Source organism: Myripristis murdjan, chromosome 22, assembly GCF_902150065.1.
Source record: "Myripristis murdjan chromosome 22, fMyrMur1.1, whole genome shotgun sequence".
In the NCBI taxonomy this organism is placed as follows: Eukaryota; Metazoa; Chordata; class Actinopteri; order Holocentriformes; family Holocentridae; genus Myripristis; species Myripristis murdjan.
The window spans coordinates 11631679-11639245 of record NC_044001.1 but is presented as its reverse complement, the minus strand read 5'-3'; positions in this window follow the sequence as shown (position 1 = coordinate 11639245).

The window sequence follows — 7567 nt, the reverse complement described above, 5'->3', positions numbered from 1 at the left end:
GCAGAGAGAGAGAGAGAGAGAGAGAGAGAGAGAGAGAGAGAGAGAAAGAGGTCAGCCTAAGCTTATGAAACATTTTCTGACCTAACCCGGCCTATTTCTGACAGGCCAGGACTGTGGACCTCCAGTCGGACATGCAAGTTCCCAGGGTTGACAGCGAAATGGCTTTAGGGACACACGCATGCCTGCACATGCACGCAAGCGCGCGCACACACACACACACACACACACACACACACACACAAAGGATTCATACACACAAAGGACGGAGTAATGTAACTGTAAATTGTAAGTAGCTGGAACTATAACTTGTTAAGTCAAGGGCCAATCTTATTCAAATAGCCATCCAACTTTTTGAAACAGAAAACACATGAAAGCTTTTGAGATAAATATATCTGTCAATCTATATCTACACATTAAATATAAACTGCATCCTCAAATATCCTCATCCTCAAAGTGGAAACCATTGTCACAGTTGCTTGGACACAGTTCTCATGGTCACTTATTATCGTCTTTACGGTTATTTTTGTTTATTTTTTACAGTTATTTATTTATTTTGTAGTTATTTTTGTTGCTGATTATGTTTACATGCATGGAATAATCCAGCTATTAATGATACTCCAGTTGAAGGAGAACACCAGTGTCATTTAGAACTGTAGCCTGTTCATTACACACTTTGCATCTAATTTACATTTACCCCAATCATTTTCACATTTTTAAAATGCAATCGTTGTGGTGTCATATGTCTGTCTTGGCAAACAAAGACATGGCAAAATAAGAAGACATGGATGTGACAATAAGGCAACATGTTTTGAGGGATTATTTTGTGGTGGAAACTCCCACTTCTTCCTTTCGGTGTCAGGTGACTGACAGTAAGCAGAATATAATGTAATCACAAAGGATGTAAAAACTTTTCAGCAGTTTCTCTGGAGACTTTTGAAAAGTTTTATCTTGTTTCTGTGTTTCCACTCTAACTTGGCCTTGCTTATCCAATCAAAGAGTCTGAGATATTAACTGGTCCAATGAGACAGCTCTGAATGAGCCCACTGATGAACTGTTCAATCAACTCACACAATGAACTAACAATCAAGCAGAAAGAAAATTCATGACAAGGCAAAATTAATGCTTTATGTTCACCATGATGGATTAGCTTGCCCATTTTCTAGTCATACTGTACCACCAAAAAAAAAAAAAAAGACTGGCAGCAGATGGCTTCCATTGAAGGTAGGGAAACAGTGTCTGATATCTCCAACAATATTAACTTTTATTTTCATTTTCACACACCAAAATGAATGATACAAAAGAGAGGGGCAACCAGGATCATTGGCACTAACTGGAAAAACTCCAGCATTTTCCTTTAAAGTCTTATATGGATGAAGCTGTTTTCATGCATCTTTAATACTCTGTGACTGAGTCTCCCTGTTGCTATGAATAAACCGGTTAGCAGAACATTACTGTCCACCTGTTGTGTCCCATCCACATATGGAAACGTCTGCCTGCACAAAAGTAAGAAAGTGTGCGGCTAATGCGTATAACCCCTTTGAATAGAGGGAAAGAAATTACTCTAATAATGATAGTAAATATTACTTGTTGCCATATTTTTATGGACATCAAATGCCCTTCTACAAAAAAGTCTTTCCAGAAGTTCATGGGTCTTGCTCTTTGTGGAAGAGGGTCCCACCCCTGCCAAACCGAGCATCCTAAATTCTGGTATGTTTGTGTTTCCACTGAACCCCAACAACAGCAAACTTACAGCAAATAAGTAGGAGGCGTCTAGCCACTCTGTGTGCAACAGAAATCAGAAAAATGTTGAACGTGGAAGTTGTCAAAGCCATTGTTATGTTCCCGATCATTTACTACGGTGATGTTGCATTTGGTTTTGGAGAAGAGGTGCACTGGGATTGAAAATGCAATTAGGTAGCAAGAGTTAGAAAGAGGAAAATACTTTCAAGGAGAGTAACAGAGGTCTGTTGTGACATGGAGACGAACTATATGTTTTTCTCTCATTAGTACCTGGTCTCAACATAGAATTTTTATTTTTTTATTTTTATGTATTTATATGCTTGCTCCTTTAGTTTATTTTTTAGTGGAGGGGGCGCTGCTTTCATGTTGCTTGCATTGTATGTTGAACCAATCATGGACGTCCAGCACTAAACCTCCACTCCAACAGCCCTCAGGAACTTGAAGAGGATAACTTCAGTTCCAAAGGCCATTTTTGGAGTCAGGGATTCACCCCACGGGGCAAAAAGAGGGACTGATTACATCCTGTGGAAGCATGGGAATGGGTTCCTGGTTCCTGGTTCCAGGGACTGTTCCCTGTAGTGCAAAAGTGGTAAAAATGTATTCATAATGCTGAAAGAGTCTGAGTTTGTTCAGACAACACAAACCAAAATGAATGGAATGAGATGTTTACATGTGACAGCATGTTGTTTAATACTGGAATAAACCAGACATCATAAACAGGTTTCTCAAAATGGAAATTTGAAGATTACTGGATTATTCTGAGTTATGACATTTACATGCATCAACCTAAGACTTCTTAGGTTGATGCAAGTTTCTTATGGCCAGAATGCCATTCCTTGTGTGTTTAAACATAAGCTCTATTGTATTTGAAATGCAGAATTTCTGAACATTTCCGAGGATAAAAACACTGTTTCTAACTAAGCAGTCTTTTCCCTGTGCCATTCTGACAATTTTAAGGCAAGTTACACCGAAGTCAGTAAGCTGAAACTCCCCTTTCCAACCTATGACAGTCCATGTCAACCAATAAAACTGAAAGTATAAAAAAAATGAAGTCCATGGAAAAGTAGAATACCCAAGTAAATTGAGTTTTTTGACTACATCTGGAGGCAAAACTGCTCTCAATCAATCATAAAAACTCAAGTTATACATTTGGAATGGATTCAGTTACTCAGTCATTTTTTGTGCTTTTGTGTGAAGAATTTGCAACATTAAGTGCTCCGAGATTTTTTTTAAAAAATTTTTTATTTACATTTGACCTGAGAGCCTGCAACAGAAACATATGTTGACTTGGATGTGAAATTGGATCCAGATTGTGTGTCCTCTTGAAAAACGTTTGAACAGTTACAAGACCTTTTTTTTGTATCAGAGACACAAACATGAGTGTGTGGTGGTATAATTGGCTGCACAGACAGTCTACAGATGTTATTTTCTTTCAACCAGAACAGTAATTTCAGATGCTGTTTTTCTGTCACCTTCTGAGATTGAGAATGATGCTTTTTTATACACGCCTCTCAAGTGACGGAGGTGATGTTTGTACTGTTTTGCTCCTGCCTGAATCTTACTCAATTAGCTACTGCTAATTTGTTGACATACTTTGAACTTTCTTGAACATCTTAGCGAGGTTGTCTCTACTTAATAAACTAAGTCGCAAACTAAAATCTGAAACTAAAATATGAACTATGAAAATACATCTAAAAAAACAATTAAAACAATGACTACTAATAAGCAAAAGTGCTGTTTTGTGTTTAATGTTGCTTAGTCCTTTTGTATTGTATCTGCCATTATTGTCTTTTAATTTATCTTTATTCTGATCTTTTGACACTGTTGGCTTTTCGCTTTTCTTGCATGTGCTATCTAACATTTTATATTATTTAACACTATCAACCTATTCAGGAAAGACAGATGAAAATTCGTCCAGATAGCCAAATTTAGCACATTTACTTTTTTTTCTTCTTTTTATTCTATGCAAATGGTCCCTTTTCAAATAAATAACTTGAAATACTCTTCCTAGAACCTTTGTTGTTGTCAAGGGCTCAGTTCTCGTAGGTCTGGATGTGGAACCAGTGTGACAGAAAACTTCACTAAAACACCAGTCCAGGTACCAAAGTGATCAAATGAAATCATTATCCTATCTATTGCCATATAATTGTGAAAGTTGACATTTTTTTCTGTATTTCTGGGGCACTGTTGCTATCTTCAAAATCTAAGCAGGTCATTGGTCCGACCTGTGAACATTCACTGTTTATTCAGATCCTGATGTGTCAAAAAACGCTCACGTTAATATAAACTGTAAAGGACAAAAGCAGCAAGCAGAGCAGGTTTGTGTCTTGTGTTGGTCTACCTCTGCTATTGTCCTGGATGAAGTGATTTGTCTGAGGGTTTGGATACATGTTGTTGACTGTCTCGCCCCTCGGCCAAAACTACAGGGCCTCCTCTCCCCCTTCACAGGGCCCCTCAACCCCTCTCTCTCTCTCTCTCTCTCTCTCTCTCTCTCTCTCTCTCTCTCTCTCTCTCGTTCGTTCTCAGCCGTTTGCTCTCTCCTCCCTGTCGATCTTCTGTTCTCTCTCTCTCTCCTTCTCTTTCCAGTCCCCCCTGACACACACACACACACACACACACACACACACACTCAGACACACACACTCCCCTTCCATCTTTTTCCCTGTGCTCACTACCCATATCTTTCTCCTTTCTCCCTATACATCCCCCCTTCCTCTTGTTCCCTCGCACCCCCTCCCCCTCCTCCCCCACCCACCACCAACCCCCCCAATCCTTCTGAAACAGAATGTGTTCTGTGAGCGCACACACGTGCACGCACACACACACACACACACACACACACACACACACAAACTGGTACTTTACCTCCCTCAGGAGTTGTTCTTAACTCGCTGACTGAGGCACGCTCTGTGTGTGTGTGTGTGTGTGTGTGTGTGTGTGTGTGTGTGTGTGTGTGTGTGTGTGTGTGCGTGTGCGTGTGTCTGTGTGTGTGCGCGTGTGCATGCACATGTGTGTTAATGCAGACCGTGCATGGGGGGTGGGGGTGAGTGTAAGTATGTTTTTGTGTGTCTGTGCTGCTGACTCCACACATGATCCCCATTAGAGGCTGGCAAGAGTAGACACTCACACACACACACACACACACACTGCACACACCTATGCCTACACACACACACCCATGCATGCACACAAGCATGTATACACACATGTGCACATGCATGTACACATTATACACATTATACACACACACAAACACACACTGTAGGGCCTGATCCATTTCACCCGGAAGGTTCACTAAAGTGGGAAGTCCAACTATATCTATATATTTTATTTTTACTCTCTACTTTATGTTGGTCATACATTTGATGATGTTATTTAAATAAGATCCAATAAAACAAAAATGACCTGGTGCAAAATATGCAGGTGACACATTAATTGAAAGGCATAAATGGGCAAACTGGCATTCCGCTCCCAATAGTGAATATATTTTATATCAAAACATGTACGACAATGTTTCAACCCCACTGGGAGAAGCACAGAAAGAGCACAATCAAAACCTTGTCTTCCAGGTTATAGACAATGTGTAATAAATTCACTACTGGGAAAAGTATATCCGTGTGCACATTTTGGCTTTTGTCCAAATACAAAGACACATTTATATAAACAACAATGCATCAGTGTCTACAAAGAATTTGGACGTGCAGTAAAGTACACAGTCTTGGCAGCGAGGTAGAGCAACCTCACCTATGCCAAAGATGTTGTTATTTTGTTGGCTGGGTTGGCTCCTCTTTGATTGTTGTTACTTTTTTAAATATTAATTTTATAGCGTGTCTGGTTTATTGGGTAGTATACAGTGGGCAGTAACAAAACAAGAAGTGAGAGAGCAAGAGGAGAGATGATATGTGAAGTTTAGAGGCATGACTCAAACTCACAACATGAATACAAGGCATGTGGCTGAATTTATAAGACCCATCATGAATACATGATATGTGACTTAACTTTCAGATCCCTATTGTCATTACTTTTGAAAAACAATAATGGAACAATAACTATTCCTCAGTCCTGATGCATGTGGATGTGAAAATAGAGCAGGATCATTTAACTTGTTTCACTGGTTTCAAGCCTCATAAATCCTAAGCAGATTACACAGGTTATGAAGATCGTGAGGGGTCATGAATGGGAAAAAAACAACAACTGCATTCACAACAGTGTTATATAGTAACAGCTCAAAGGAGAGATACTGGGCAACACCTCATGGAAACCTCCTTTATATGAAGAGTTTTGTAATATGCAACATTTTAGAGATGTAGCATCTAATCCACAAAAATGATGGATTAGGCAAAAAGAAAATTAATTATAGCGATATTTATACTTTAGTAGATAACTGCGGTGCTTTCCTGACAAAATAACACTTACTGTATCATCTATATTTTAGAGATCGTGAATGCCCCAGGTAATGCTCTTATGCTACCAAAATGAAAGCAATTTAGGACTCAAACTCAGTGGAGATTGGTGCAGCTTCATCATGTGAAAACTGTCTATGTTATTGTGCTGCATATATGAGCCTTTGCGTTGATAATTTCCTTCAAAAACATTTGACATTTGATTGCAATCACACAAAGCTACATCGGTTTGCACGAGCCCTACATGAATTTTGCAGTGTGTGACATTAGAATCAGAATCAGAATCAGAGTCACCCAAGTGCAAGCATAGTAAATCTGACAGTTACTCAGCACAGGACTGACAGACTTGGTGCAGTACAACACACAACAGGAGTTTGCATATCATAGAGTAGATAAGATGTTCTGTATGACCACAGACTAAACAAAAACACACCTCAGGTGTACATTCGGAGCAGAAGAATGTCTCCACTGCAGCAGGCAGAACTGACAAAGCTGGTAGCAGCTGATGCTCAAAGTCAAACCGGCCTGGTAAAAAAGGAAAATGACGAAGGTGCAAAATACAACTGGGCTGCTCAGTAGTCTGAATAGTTAATGTCAGTCTCATTCTTTCACATGGTACTGCACAGAGACTGGCATATACTGAGCTGCATTGCCCATATATGCAACAGTAGCAGCAAAAACAATGGCAGTATGAGAGATAATCAGTCTTAAGTCCTCATCTAAACTACACCCAGTCTGTCCAATGCCTGCTGGCCCTGGGGATTGCGCTGGAGTTTTAATCCACTTAAAAGCAGAGGACCTCTGCTGCTGTTTCTAAGGGGCTTGACCCATGTTGTGTACACACACACACACACACACACACACATACACACACACACACACACACACACACACACACACACACACACACACACAATTGACAGTGCACATTTGCAGCACAATGCACAAATTCACTCACTCCTGAGCACACACATACTGCATGTTTTTTTTTTTTTTTTTTTTTTTTTTCAGGCACCCATTCACTCACACATATTATGGTTCATGCACAAAATGATGCAATGGAATCCACCAGAATGTGTGCGTGCAGACATGCACACACACACACACACACACTCACACACACACACACATAAATGCACAAATTTAGTAGGCATTCTGGCTGTTTCTGGTGTATTGATCATGAAATATATAATGCTCCTGTCAGTAGCCAAGTTCAGAAAGGTCTTCGAATTGTCTACCTTTGCAACATGGCGAGAATGAAAACCCTAATGTAAGCTTATAGGAGGCTGATGGATTGTCTGGGCCCAGCCTAACATTGACTGGATTTATTGAAGAGGGGTCAACAGTCATTCTACCATTGTTCAACTCCACTTTCCACTGTAGGTCTACTACAGTACGCGTGTGTCTGAGTATCTCTGTGTGTA